This window comes from Ailuropoda melanoleuca, chromosome X (assembly GCF_002007445.2).
Source record: "Ailuropoda melanoleuca isolate Jingjing chromosome X, ASM200744v2, whole genome shotgun sequence".
NCBI lineage: Eukaryota > Metazoa > Chordata > Mammalia > Carnivora > Ursidae > Ailuropoda > Ailuropoda melanoleuca.
Genome location: NC_048238.1, coordinates 97178870 through 97194418, shown reverse-complemented (window position 1 = coordinate 97194418; position 15549 = coordinate 97178870). Strand labels below are relative to the sequence as shown.

General features: G+C 47.5%; 1 non-coding gene across 1 annotated transcript; it reads left to right on the top strand.

Moving 5' to 3' along the window:
- Nucleotides 1-14230: 14230 nt before the first annotated feature.
- Nucleotides 14231-14337, top strand: LOC117797528. Its single transcript, XR_004622543.1, has one exon. It is a non-coding gene; the product is annotated as a U6 spliceosomal RNA (small nuclear RNA).
- The last annotated feature ends 1212 nt before the right edge of the window (nt 14338-15549 follow it).

Genomic DNA, 15549 nt, shown 5'->3' with positions numbered 1-15549 from the left:
AATAAATAAAATCTTTAAAAAAAAAAAACTATTGTCTGTCTTACCTCCCTTCCACGTCAGCTCCATGACGGCACAGAATTTTTTTCCTTGCTCTAAGCTGTGCTCCCAACACCCAGAACAGTGCCTGGGACATAGTGGGTGTTCAATAAATACTGGAGGAATAAATCGAATGAGAGAAGGCCTGTGACCTATGGAGGATCTGGTTTCAAGAAACATGGGGTGCCAGGTCCCTGGGTTTTCAGGCGATTGATTAAAACCTCATGGCAAACACAGCCCAGATGGATACTTCCTGCTCCGTGGTCCTGGCGCCATGACATCATCCATTCAGGGAGGCCAGGGTGACGCCCTGATGGGGGCAAGGTAGATGGTCCGGGACCATGGTCAGCCACTGTCCGTCCAAGGACACGCTCCCCCACATGAACCCGGGGGGGGAGAATACGGGGGGTGGGGAGAATCCACGACCCCTGCATCTCTCCTGCGCAACGGTGGGCTTCTCTGCGGTTCCCATGGCTGTGGTGCTGCTTTAGCAGGACGACGTTCAGGGGGACCTGGAGCCGACACTGCTCCCACCTGCTCCACGTGCCCCATCCTGTTCTGGGACCCCATGGCTCAGGAAGGCAGGGCACCAACAGAAGGCAAGTTCCATCAGGGCAGGAATTTCCCCTCTTGGTTCAAGACTAAATCGGTGACTACAACTGTGCTCAGCATATAAAAAGGAATCAGTAAGAATTGCGGAGTGAACCCGTGGGTGAAGGCCTACATTCTATAGCATACTCACTCCTACTATGTGCCCACGAAGAGAGAAACACACCACTGGACGGTCGGGAGGTCCCACTGGCCCTGTAATGCAAACTCAGTGGCAAGCTTTATTTACCAACTGACAGGCGATTGTGACACCAGGAAGGCTGGGGTCCTGCTGGGAGGATATGCCGACCACAGAGGAGAACCTTCCAGACTCTGCTCCGGAGCCCGCCCTGCACTCATCCTGAGGAGGTGCACCAGAGGCAGGCGACCCACGGCAGGCAATGGCTGCTGGGCCTTGGGGTCTAGGTGACACCAGCCAGGTTCCCTGCTCTCCCGTGGGCGTGTGTCCCTGCCCCGGCTGTAACGTGGACGTGACAATGCTCCTGCCTCTCTGCGGGGTTTTCTGAGGACCACGTGGCAGGAAGGCCGGGCGGCCCTGAGCCCGCGCTTGGCACAGACAACGGCTCGGCTCATTAGATCCACGCTTCAGAGCAGGACCGCCGGCCACCCCAGAGAACCTTCTTGTTTTCATGGGTGACCGCTGGCACAGTGACACCTGCCCCAGTGTCCCCTGAGTCACCCCTCAGTGCTAGACTCTGGGGCAGAATTTCAGGATACAAAGGTGAGCCACTTCAGTGTGGCCTCTGGCCTCCAACCAGCGACAGACCTAGGACTTGACCACTTGGCTTCAAGTACACGTGTACTTGACAACAAAGGCAGCCTCTCTCCAATCAGGGTGATCCAGCGTCAGGGACCTCAGGAAGGAATCTGTTGGAGCTTCTGGGTAAACACGGGGGAGTGGAAGCCCCCCGCAGGCTTCTCTGCCAGCACCTATTCTTTCTTGGGTATTAAACCCTGATGGAGATAAATCTTTAAGATTATCAATACGTTTGGGGGGTGTGGGTGGCTCTATCAGTTAGGGTCTGCCTTCAGCTCAGGTCATGATCTCAAGGTCCTGGGATCCAGTCCTATATGGGGCTCCCTGTTCGGGGGGGGCTACTTCACGCTCTCCCTCTGCTGCTCCCCCCAGCTTGTGCATTTTCTCTCTCTCTCAAATAAAAATATGGAATCTTAAAAAAAAAAAAAGGAAATCAAGCAACCACTCTACCGCTTACTGTGCAGATCTCCTGACCCGTGTGGCCACTTTGGAAAATCACAGAGCAGCTGTGCCGCTGGCTGTCGCCTTCACAGTGAGTCTCTGCATGGACGCGAGCACGTGACCACCTCGTGAGGTCTTCCAGTGCAGTCAGGCCCCAGCGTGTGTGTTCACACGCTCATTCGATGATGACAGACTACGCTCTCTTTCCTTCATATCCGTTCTGGGCTCCACTGGACTCGGGTTGGCAACATTTCCTTATAAAGAGCCAGACAGGACACATTTTAGGCTGTGCCAGCCCCATTCAGTCTGCCCCTTACTGCCCTTCTGCCTTGTTTTAAAAAACCAACCCTTGGGGGCTCATGGGTGGTGCAGGCATCTGACTCTTGGTTTTGGTTCAGATCTTGATCTCAGGGTCCTGACATCCAGCCCCGCATCAGGCTCTGCACTTAGCCCGGAGTCAGACTGAGAGTCTCTCTCTCCCTCTGCCCCACCCGCTCAGGCTCATTCTCTCTCTTTCTCTCTCTCTCAAATAAATAAATAAACCTTAAAAAAAAACAGCAAAGCAACCCTTTGACAGGGTAACACTGCGACAGCTCCTGGGTATACAAACACAGGCCGTGGCCAGACCTGGCCGGCACCCCCCCACAGCACAATACTGATGTTATTGGAGGATGGGTGTGGGTAGGGTGTGTTCCCTGTGAATTCCATTCCGGTGTATCTACGGGGACACGACAGAGTGTTAGTTATAGGAGGGGACTGGCTCTGACACCCGCAGAAGTGCGCCATACACCGATCCAGGCAGAACACAAGTCGGAAGGACGAGGCCGACATCCTGGGGCCGAACAGGGCACGGAGACAAAGGTGTGACCCAGGGCCAGCTGCCTCCACTCCTTCCCGGGGTCTCACCCCCAAGACGCCAAGGGTGACACCCGCCCCTGCTCTGGCAGCATGGCTTCCGGGCAGAAGTCTTCGCTCACTGACACGACACGTCCTCTGTGCCGCAGCCCCAGCGGCCTCAGCCGGCCCTCCGCCTCAGTGCGCAGGATGCCGAGAACTGCTCCAACACCAGCAGCTCCAGGATTTGGCCCTCGGGGTGCGTGTCTGCCTTCAGCCCGCGACAGCAGAGCTCCCAGGGTCTGTGGAAAGCCTGGCGAGGCCCGGCTGCTTCCTTGTCCTGCAACTGCCCGAAGTGCTGGCGGAAGGCTTCACAGGCGGCATCACAGTCTTGAAAGCTGGAGCCCGTTTCCAGCCAGGCCTGGATTGCACAACCCAGGCCCAAAGCCATGACCCCCTCCTGGTGGGGTGCCATGGCTCTGGGCCTCCAAGTCTCAGATTCCAATCTGGTTCTCTGTGTAGGTGTCAGGGGGAGCCACCCGCGGCTCAGGACAGGACAAAAGCAGAGAGGAGGAACAGCAGTGGTTACCCCAGGCATTCTCACCTCCCTCAACTGGCTTACTCTCCACGGAAGCCCTAGCGCAGCAGAGCCTGAGCTTTCCGAGGGTTTGAGACACGGATGGCGAAGCCATGGGCTCACTTCCTAGAAAAGTACACGGACATGTCCAGTTCTGCATCCAGTTTCCAAAAGGCTCATGGAATGTCCAAGCCCATCCCTAGACCCTCTAGAACTGTGCTGTCCAATAAGGTAGCCACTAGAGCCATGGGGACATTCAGGTCCAAAGTGATTAATGTATAAAATTCGGGTCCTTGCTACACTTCACACGCTCCCCAGCCATCAGTGCGGGAAGTTCTCTTGAGCAGCTTGCCTCTAGAATTTCACCAAGGCTAAGAGCACCTGCCTTAAGGGGAACCCACCACCCACGTGCTGGCCTGAAACCCCACTCCCAGTCTCATGTGGGCTATCTTCTGTTTCTGCAGATACATGGGCCACAGAGGAAATGGGGAGCAGTGCTTACAAGTCTGGTGAATAACCCTGAAAGTCCATGTGGCTCTGAGTCGTCCTTGGTCACCTTCAGCCACGGGATCTTAGCTACAGCCTTGCCTCCACAGGCTGTGAATCCACAACCCTTCGTTCCTCTCCACTCAGCACACGTGCACTCTGGCCAACATCAGCCTGACCCTTGTCCTGCGATGTCACGCCAAGTGGCTTTCTCCTGGGAAAGATACGCTGCCCCATGCAGGCCACCAGCCATCTGGTCTGCACGAGGAACGAAGGACGCTGATCACGTTCCTCGTGCCATGTCCATGTGCTCTTGGAAGTCTCTCGCATGTGTCAGGTCCCGTGGGCCTCACGCAGAGCGAGGAGGTGGGGACTAGGATGATGGCCTGAATATGGATGAGGGGACTGTGGCTGAAGGCTCAGGAGCACTGAATGACTTGTCCCAGGTCACACGGTCCAGGCCAGAGGGAAATGGTGACGAGGCTAGAATGCAAGGACCTTGCAGTGCTCATGTCTACAAACATCTAAACGTTCTAAGTGCAACGTCTGAGGCCACACCTGTGGTCAGAGGTGGTTGTGTGCCCATCCCCACAGGTCTCAGGTGCCACAGGTACCCTCCCTCTATTTGCTCCCACAGAACTCGTGGACCTGCCTCTTCCCTGGGGGGATCAAGTAAAAACATGCTCATGGCTCTTCCTGCCCGGTCATGGAAAACAACACTGTTCCCATCCCGTCCCTGGACAAGTGTCTTTTCTTAAAGATTTATGTATTTATTCGAAACGGGGAGGTGGCAGCAGGAGCGAGAATCGCAAGCAGACTGCCCGCTGAGCTGGAGCCTGACCTCAGCACATCAGACCCTGACCGGAGCCAAAACTGAGGGTCGGAAGCTCAACCAACTGAGCCTCCCAGCGCCCACCCTGGGCAAGGTTCTTAAAGGCCGCCCAGCGTCTCTCCTTGTAACACCAGCTTCATGAAGTTCCCTAACACCAGCTTCATGAAGTTCCCTATGCTGGATCCAGCTGCGTGGAAGCGAAATGGTCTTTCCGTTTCCTGGCCCTGGCATGCACAGTGTCCAGGGATGCACAGGGATGATCCACGTGACGGTCCTTCCGTTCTCGGGCCCACGGATACACAGGGACCGGCCAGGCCATGGTACTTCATTCCCAGATCGGGGGACACATGGGACCTGTGCTGTCTCTTCTAAGTGCGCTTGCCCCTCGGCAGTGCTGGGGACAGTGGTCCTGGGATCCAAGCCACCCAAGGGAGCTCTGCCACCCACCCTCAGGGAGTTCCCGCCTCCGGCTCCAGGACTCACTGCCTCCAGGCTCTCTGTGCTGGCCTTCTGCTGGGTCCGGTGCTGCTGGGGGGCAGTCGCTTGGCTTTGGCCTGTTGCCGCTAAGGCCTGGTGGGGGAGTCCTGGGGGCACCGGGGTGGGGCCAGCGGGGATCTGCCCCAGGTGCCAGCTCAGCTGGAGGCCCAGAGGAGGAGAGGGGCGGGCCTGGGCAGGGACCCCACTATCTCCTAAATTCCGCCTCAGCACTCTCTACCTTCCACTGCGGCGGGGGAGAAACTCTTGGAAGAGCTTGTTAAACTTAGGATGTGTTAAATTTAGATTTCTTGGCTCTAGCTTGGGCTCCGTTATGGGCATTTTAATAAGTATTCCTGGGGATTTGGTCCACTGTTGCACTCAAATTTCGTTTTTGAGCTTTTTTGGTTTGTGAAACATGAGAAACCTAAAAATACGAGAAATAACGGACCAGTCAGAATACCGTACGATCTCACTTATATTTGGAATCTTACAAAGCCAGGGGTGTTTGGGTGGCTCAGATGGTTAAGGGTCTGCCTTTGGCCCAGGTCATGATGTCAGGGTCCTGGGATGGAGCCCTGCGTTGGGCTCCCAGGAGTCTGCTTCTCCCTCTACGTCTGCCTCTCCCCCCGCTTGTGCTCTGTCTCTCTCTCTCTCTCTCATGAATAAATAAAATACTTTTAAAAAACCACACCAAGCTCATACAAACAATGGTGTTGGGGGGGGGTGCTGGGGTAGTGGGAAATGGGGAGATATTGGTCAACAGGTACAAAATTCTCACTATAAGATTAATTATAACTTAAATAATTTTTTTAAGATTTTATTTATTTATTTGACAGAGATAGACACAGCCAGCGAGAGAGGGAACACAAGCAGGGGGAGTGGGAGAGGAAGAAGCAGGCTCACAGCGGAGGAGCCTGATGTGGGGCTCGATCCCATAACGCCGGGATCACGGCCTGAGCCGAAGGCAGACGCTTAACCGCTGTGCCACCCAGGCGCCCCATAACTTAAATAACTTAAATAATTATAATTTTATAGCTTCATATAATTTTATAAATTTTATATAGCTTTACATAATTTATATACTTTTATAACTTTAATGATAACTGAGTTCTGAGGATCTCACACACAGTGGGATGTTTCTTATTAACAATAGTGCATTATGTGTACTTGAAAACTGCCAAGAGAGTAAATCTTAAGTATTCTCACCACAAAGAATAAGGTAACTATGTGAGGTGACGGAGGTGCTAACACTACTGTGATAATCATTCCAAAATATGTACTTGTATCAAGTCACGTTGTACACTTTAAACGTATATATTGTTATATGTCCATTAGAGCTCAATAATGCTGGGGAAAAGAAAGAGGGTAGGGAGGGGAGAGAAAGGGAGAGAGAGAGAAAAAAAAGTGAATCTTACAGAGGGGGTCAAAGTCTCAAGTCTCTGTTTCACAAAAACTTAGCCACAGTGAGAAGCTTCTATTAAGGACTGAACCTGCGGCAAGCATGCATGCCCCAGGAAAAGAACGGCTGCACTGTCTTCAGCAGCCCAAACAACAGAAACCCTGTTACTGTTTCTGCCTCTCCTCCTGCCTCCCCCTCCTGGGGGTGACCCTAGTTCCTGTCCCCACCCCAATCTCTGGATGTGCATTTCTGGTCATTCCACGTACTTTTGGTCACAAAGCCAAAAACGCTGCGTGTGTTTTCCACACCCTTTCTCCTCTGTCTGGGATCCCCTGTTGGTCCATAGACATAGTTATCTCCCTTTTAGCTGGCGATATAGCTTTTTTATTTCTTTATAAAACATGACCCCTGGGACACCTGGGTGGCTCAGTCATTAAGCGGCTGCCTTCAGCTCAGGTCATGATCCCAGGGGCCTGGGATGGGGCCTGGGATGGAGCCCCGCGTTGGGCTCCCTGCTGGGGGGGGGGAGGCTTCTTCCTCTGCCTCTGCTTGCCGCTTCCCCTACTTGTGCTCTCTTGCTCTGTCAAATAAATAAATAAATAAATAAATAAATAAATAAATAAATAAACTATAACTCCCATTTGTAATGGCACGGATGGAACTAGAGGGTATTATGCTAAGTGAAATAAATCAATCAGAGAAAGACAAGCATCATATGATTTCGCTCATATGTGGAATTTAAGAAACAAGACAGAGGGGGGCGCCTGGGTGGTGCAGTCGTTAAGCGTCTGCCTTCGGCTCAGGGCGTGATTCTGCCGTTTTTGGATCGAGCCCCACATCAGGCTCCTCCACTATGAGCCTGCTTCTTCCTCTCCCACTCCCCCTGCTTGTGTTCCCTCTCTCACTGGCTGTCTCTATCTCTGTCAAATAAATAAATAAAATCTTTAAAAAAAAAAAAGAAAACAAGACAGAGGATCATAGGGGAAGAGAGGAAAAAATAAAACAAGACGAAATCAGAGAGGGAGACAAACCATAAGAGACTGTTTACTCTAGGAAACAAACTGAGGGTTGCTAGAAGGGAATAGGGTGGGGGAATGGGGTAACTGGGTGACAGACATTAAGGAGGGCAGGTGATGTAGTGAGCAGTGGTTGTTATATAAGATTGATGAATCACAGGGGGTGCCTGGGTGGCACAGCGGTTAAGCGTCTGCCTCCGGCTCAGGGCATGATCCCGGCGTTCTGGGATCGAGCCCCACATCAGGCTCCTCTGCTATGAGCCTGCTTCTTCCTCTCACTCCCCCTGCTTGTGTTCCCTCTCTCCCTGGCTGTCTCTATCTCTGTTGAATAAATAAAATCTTTAAAAAAAAAAGATTGATGAATCACTGACCTCTACCTCTGAAACCAATAATACATCGTATGTTAATTACTTGAATTTAACTTAAGAAAATAATGCTGCAATAAAAAAAATGTAACTCCTGTGTCATTGCCATGGACTTTGGGGGAGATGGGAGGATTTTTTTCCCCATTGAAAGATGACCATCCTGATATGAACTGACCTTTTCACCCCTCATGTAACATATCAGAAATCAGGATTTGTATTATAATCAATGACACTTTAGGGAAAATGTGATATAGAATTTTGCAGTTTATTAATATTTGGTTTACACTCTTCTGTGTATAAATAATTGGCCAGATTTGTAACGTTTATATATAATCTCTTTTGGTTTTGTCTGTTTCAAAGACGGAAAAAGCAGAATTCTTTAGCAAAGGATTGATCTGTTGATATAAAGGTTGGATTGGAATGTATGTGTGTATATATGTATGTATGTATGTATCATAAGGAATTCTCTCACAAGATGACGGAGGCTGAGAAGACCCAACACCTGCAGTCAGCAAGCTGGAGACCCAAGAGAAGCGATGATTAGGTTCCAGTCCACAGGAAAGAGAAGACGGATTGTCCTGGCTTAGGGAGTCATGCAGAATTTCCCTCTCACTTGGCCTTTTGTTCTTTTGGTCTTCGACTGCTTGGATGAGGCCCACCCACATTGGGGAGGGCAATGTCCTTCACTCAGTCTACCAATTCCAATGTTAATCTCAACCAAAACTGCCCTCACAGACACATCCCAAGGACCGTGTGACTAAACATTTGTGCACCCCATTGCCCAGGCACGCTGACGCCTAAAATTTACAATTACGCCTTCCTGAATTGCGGTCGTTGCAAAGTGAGTGGTTTTCTTTTCTGTCTTCCTAAAGGATGGGCCAGTTTTAGGGATTGTGAAGAGACAGTCATCAAACCGAAAGTTTCACCGCCTTTGTCCCTCTTAATGAGATGTGCAAAAAAGGGAAGGGTGACTGTGTGTGTGTGTGCGCGTGCGTGCGTGCGCGCACACGCGCACGGGTGGGGGCGCGCGCAGCCTTCCCCTCCCGCCTGCAGCGCTCTCAGCCTGCGGTTGAGAGGCGGCGCCGGCCTCGGGAAACCTGAACCAGGTCGCGTTTCCACGGCCGCCAGTCCTGCTCTTGGCTCCTTAGCCCTTACTATTTCCTGGCTCCTGCAGGGGAGGCTCAGCGTCATCTTTTCTTTGAGCGCCTTAAATCTGGAAATGTCACTGCAACCTGAAAAATCACACTAGGAAAATAAAATGCCAGCCAGCCCTGCCGAATCATCGCTCCTTTAGAGAAGGCGCTAACTCACCTTCGTTTTGCTTTCCCCAAGTCCATCTGTAGCCGTGACTGCATGGTGGCTCTCTCTGTCCCTTCCTAGCCAGCACTGTCACGGGACCCCCCTGAGTCCTGAGGAGATGGACTAGTATCCTCCCAAGTCGGAAATGTTTGCACAGCTGGAAATTCACAAGTAGTTAAATTAGCTGCTTGTAATTCTTTGGTGGCTTTTTTCTTCTCCATCGCACAGTACACTCTGCAGGGTCACAGACCTGCGTGCTTGCTCGCCCTGTAATGCAGTGCCTGATACACACGGTAGGTCCTCAACAGATGCTGTTTGCACAGGCTGAGCCTTTCCTGACGCAGATGGGTGTCCCATGGAATGTCGATTTCCCACGAGGAGAGTTTTCTCCACAAAAGGAATCCACACGAGGTCAAATCATGAGAAAAGAAACCATTGACTATCACCGCTGCCAGTCGGCACGTTCCTCTCCCCTCTTTCTCGTTCCCCGTGCTCCTCAGTAAGAAGGAAAACCACAGAGCCTGCACTCCCCTTCTTACACCTGGCGCATTTGGAGAGTAGGTGAGAAGGCAAACTCCTCGACCCGATAATGAGAATGGTGTGAATAATAACCTTGGATAGTTGTAAACGGATTGGTAATTAAAGTGTGATTTCATAGCCATAAACGTGATCCTAGAAGCCGTCCAGTAAAGTGCGTAGAGCCCATATGGTTGCCTTAGCTCAGAGAGGTAGAAACTCAGGCTCGCTGGAGTAACGTGACTTGCTCCAGATCTCGCAGGTCAATGGGAAACATGGACACCCCATTCTCTGACCTTTGACTCTTATTCCAGCACCCCTTCCATCTGGGCACACCACATCTTAGCACTTCACAGTGGTGGAAGAGAGCACAAGTGCTTCCTAAGAAACCCACGTGTATTCATTGTCAAGGGCTGCCATAACAACGTGCCACAGACCCAGGGCGGGGGGACGGGGCGAGGGGGCTTACACAATAGAAAGTGACCATGCGATTCATGATGTCAGAGCTACACACGGAGTCTACACTGGTCTGGCTTCCTAGAGCTCCTAAGCTAGGCCTGCAGGGTTGTGCTGTCCTTATTTGCATCAGACAGACATGGAGAGGCCGTGACTTTCTTGCATCGGGACTCTTGGTGGCTGACTCCCATTTAGCTATCCCTGCCTCTAATTTGGACTCAGGGGAAGCAGGGGCAAGAATACGACCCACCTCCTACTGGCTACATGGAGAACATACAAAGAGTTGGAGAGTAAGAGGAAAAATGTGGAAAAGGCTCTGTGGAGATGAAAAGGAGGAGACCAAGGTATGTGACAAAAAGAAAAACAAAAAGAAAACATTCACAGCCTTATTACAAATTGTTGAGAGCTTGCTTGGAAAAACATGGAGGTGTGTGGCATTGGCTGTGGACCAATGACTCAAATGTGATCCCTGCCATCTCAGGGTCTCTTTTATTGTATTCCTCAGAAAATTCGGGTTGCGGGGCAAACTGCCACCCTAAAATCTAGGGACAGTGCCAAGACCGACTATCATGGTCAGAGACAACTGGTTTGCCTGGAGCCCAAGCCACTGGAACCATACACTGGTAGGAACACTTACCCAGGACCTTTGACAAATTACTAGAGGCCGAGCAGGACTAGCAGGAGAGTGAGAGAATCCTGGGGGCTGCGGTCTTAGGAGGGCCATCGTACTTTAGGCTAGAGTTTTACCTCCAGAAACTCCACCAACTTTTCTCAGGAGGATATAGGACACCTCATGTTTCTGACAGACCAGGCTGGAGGGGCCGTTAAACATTCTGAAATACAGGCAGAAATACAGGCAGTGCTTTCTGCATGGCAAAGTTCCCCTATTCAGCAGGGAAAAAGACTTTACCAGGGTTTTGTCATACCTGAGAAGGGAAATTACTCAATTCCACCCCCTCTCGCCTTTCGGTCTTAAGTAAAAGGAGGGGGTAAAAAGCTGAGAAACTGCCAGTGAAGGTCACAGCCCAGGGACATGGGCCTACTGAAAGATAAAGATTTAAACATAAGATTATAGAACACTTGACCTCCCCCCCCCAAAGCGTGCATCATACCACCACAGTAACGGGGTCTAGAAGAATAGCAGATTATCAGACTGTTATACTGCAGTGGGAAGGGCTGCCAGGTCCAGATTCTTACCTAAGAAGGATTTTTGAGAGATGGCCAAAGACAACAGGAAAGAGACAAACAGGGATGCTGGAGGAAATTGCAGCCTTGGCACTTAGAGCCAGACAGCTAGAGCAAGCACCGAACAAAGCCCAACTCCCAGGCAGATCAACATAAAACCTCACACCAAAGGCCTATTTCCTTAGCTCCTATTATCCAATGTGTCGTTCTGGCTTTCAACAAAAAATTACAGCGTATGCTATGAGGCAGTAATGACAGAGTCTGAAGGACAAAGCAAACAGCAGAACAATATTCAAATATGGCACAGACTTTTGAATCATCAAACAGGGAATTTTAAACAACTGGATTAACATGGGAAGGGCTATAATGGGGGGAAAAAAAGGCGATGGGCAGGAACAGAGAGGTAGAGTACCCTTAGAGTGACATCAGCAAAAATAGTCAAGTAGGGAATTTGAAGGGCCTGCCCCTTCACAGAAACACCAAAAAATGGGCCAAAATGGTCAGATTTAGTCAGACTCTAGGAAATAAAGATTTATAGCAACTAATGAATGCTGAATAAATGAAGAGAAGACTTAGGATACAAGAGCTTTGTGAGCCTTGCCCCACTGCCCCCCCCCGCCATGCCAACAGTCTTGAAGACAACAGCTGGCATTCCTCACTGTGTAGGTATCTTGTTCTGGAGGGAGCAGAGGAGACCTTGTTCCCAAGGAATTATATTTTCTACTTTTAGCTGTCTGGAGTATCCCTGAGGACCGATACAAGGGGCTTGCCTAAAATGTTCATTGTAGTCCCAGGGTAAACGCTCAGAAAATAAATTTAAAAATACTGAAAAAGAAATGAGAAAGCAATCAAGATGGTACCTGCAAAAAATCAATTATAAAAAGAAAGCAGTATTGGAGGAATTGAGGAACAAAAAGATATAAGATACATAGAAAAAGAGAACCATGAGAAAATGGCAGAAATCCTTCCTTATCAGTACTTTTTTTTTTCAGTACTGACTTTAAATGTATTAAGCTCTCCAATTAAAAGGCAGAGATTAGTAGAATGGGCTTAAAAAACAAACCATGATCCTTCCATAATCTGTCTACAAGACGTTCATTTTAGACCCAAAGACATAAATAGGTTTAAAGTGAAAGGATGGAAAAGATATTCCATGCAAACTGTAATCAAGAGACCTGAGGTGGCTATGCTAATATTAGACAAAATAGACTTTAATCAAAACATGTTACAAGAGGCAAAGAATGACATTGCATATTGATAAAAGAGTCAATTTATCAAGAATTAATATAACAATTATAGGCATATGCACACCTTACAAGAGAATCCCAAAATATATAAAGCAATATTTGACAAAATCAAAGGGAGAAATAGTTTTACAGTAGTCCAAAAATTTTACTTCTCACTTTCAGTAATGGATAGAATACCAGAGAGATCAATAAGGAAACAGAGGACTTGAACACCACTATAAATCATCTTGACCTAACACACATATATTCCACCCCCCAAAGTAGAACATACATTTTCATGTGCACATGGACTATTCTCAGGATAGACTATATGTTAGGTCACAAGTCTGTAGCCCACTTTTTATTAGTTTTTTTGCTGTTAAGTTATAGGAGTTCCTTATATATTTTGGAAGTTAACCCCTTATCGGACATATGGTTCACAAATACTTTCTCTCATTCCATTCCATAGGTTGCCTTTTAACTCTGTTGTTTCCTTTGCTGTGCAGAAACTTTTTAGTTTGATATAGTCTCACTTGCCTATTTTGGCTTTTGTGGCCTGTTCGTTTAGTGTAATATTTATGAAATCATTGCTGAGACCAATGTTATGAAGCTTTCTCAACATGTTTTCTTCTAGGAGTTTGATTTTAAGTCTTACATTTAAGTCTTGAGTCCACTTTGAGTTGACTCTTGTATAAGGTGTAGGATAAGGGTCCAATTTAATTCTTTTGCATGTGGATATCCAGCTTGGCCAATACCATTTGTTGAAGAAGCTATTACTTCCCCATAGTAAATTCATGGCACCCTAGTCAAAAGTCAGTTGATCAAACATACATGGATTTATTCCCAGGCTCTCTATTCTGTTCCACTGGTCTATCTGTCTACTTTTATGTCAGTACCATACTGTTTTGATTACTGTAGCTTTGTAATATATTTTGGAATAAGGAAGAATTATGCCTCCAGCTTTGTCCTTTTTTCTCAAGATTGACTTGGCTATTCATTGCCTTTTGTGGTCCCATATGAATTTCAGAATTGGTTTTTTCTATTTCTTTTTTTTTTTTTAAATCCAATGGGATTTTGATAGGATTGCACTGAATCTGTAGATCGCTTTGGGAAATATGGACATTTGAACAATATTAAGTCTTCTGATCTATGAACATGTGGTGTCTTTCCATTTCATTTGGGTTTTTAATTTCTCTCATCAGTGTCTTGTAGAAAATGGGCTAAGAACTTGAACAGACATTTCTCCAAAGAAGATATACAAATGGAATGACAGATATATGAAAAAATGCTCAAAATTACTAATCATCAGAGAAATGTAAATCAAAACCACAATGAGATATCACATCACACCTGTCAGGATGGCTATTATTTAAAAAAAAAAAAAAGACAACAAGGGTTGGCAAAGATTAAAAGAAATTGGAACCCTTGTATACTGTTGGTGGGAAGGCAAAATAGTGCAGTCGTTACGGAAAACAATATGGAGGTTTCTCAAAAAGTTAAAAATAGAACTACCATATGATCCAGTAATCCCATTTCTGGGTATTTACCCACAATTACTGAAGTCAGGATCTCAAAGAGGTATTAGCACTCCCATGTACATGGAAGCACTATTCACAACAGCCAAGATGTAGAAACAACCCAAATGTCCATTGACAGATGAATAAAGAAAATGTGGTATATACATGCAATGGAGTATTACTCAGCATTAAAAAAAGAAAGATGCTCATTTCAGCAGCACATATACTAAAACCGGCCCTTTACAGAGAAGATGAGCACAGCCCCTGCACAAGAATGGCGTGCAAATTTGTGAACTGTTCCATATTTTTTAAAGAAATGCCACACAAGAAAGGAAATTCTGCAAAATGCGACAGTATGGATGAACCTCGAAGACATTCTGCTAAATGAAATAAGGCAGTCACAGAAAGACAAATACTGTTATTCCACTTATATAATGTATCTAAAATAGTCAAATTCATAGAGTCAGAGTAGAATGGTGGTTGGCTGGGGTTAGGGGACAGGGGGAAATGGGTAGTTGCTAATCAACGGGCATAAAGTTTCAGTTAAGCAAGATAAGTAAGTTCTAGGGATCCACTGTACAACACTGTACATATATTCAACAATATTGTACACTTCACAATTTTTAAGAGGGTAGATCTCATATTCAGCATTTTAAAAAATTAAACTTAATTTAAAAGTCACCCCAAAATGTCCCAATAAATTTTAAATGACTGAAATCACACAAAATATCTTCTCTGACCACAACAGAATGGAGCTGTAAGGCAAAACCAGAAGGAAAACTGGAAAATTAACAAATATGTGGAAATTAAACAACACACTCTTAAAAACATTGAGTCAAAGAAGAAACCAGAAAGGAAATGAAATGTATGAAATCAAATCACAACGTAACAAAACTTATGAGATGAAGCAAAGGCAGTGCTCACAAAGACATCAAGAGGGGTGCCTGGGTGACTCAGTCAGTTAAGCGTCTGCCTTCAGCTCAGGTCATGATCCCAGGGTCCTAGGATCGAGCCCCACATTGGGTTCTTACTCAGTGGGGAGACTGCTTCTCCCTCTCCCACTCCCCCTGCTTGTGCACTCTCTCTGTCAAATAAATAAATAAAATTTAAAAAAAAAGAAAGAAATTGAGAGCTGTAAATACATACATTAAAAAAGAAATATCTCAAATCAGTAACCTGACATTACCACTTTAAGAAACCAAAAAAAGAAGAAGATGATGATCTAACTAAATACAAAGCTAGTAGAATGAAAGAAATAATAAAGATTAGAGTGGAGATAAAAGAGAGAACAGAGGGGCGCCTGGGTGGCACAGCGGTTAAGCGTCTGCCTTTGGCTCAGGGCGTGATCCCGGTGTTGTGGGTTCGAGCCCCACATCAGGCTCCTCTGCTGTGAGCCTGCTTCTTCCTCTCCTACTCCCCCTGCTTGTGTTCCCTCTCTCGCTAGCTGTCTCTATCTCTGTCAAATAAATAAATAAAATCTTTTTAAAAAAAAAAGAGAGAACAGAAAAATATTACAGTGAT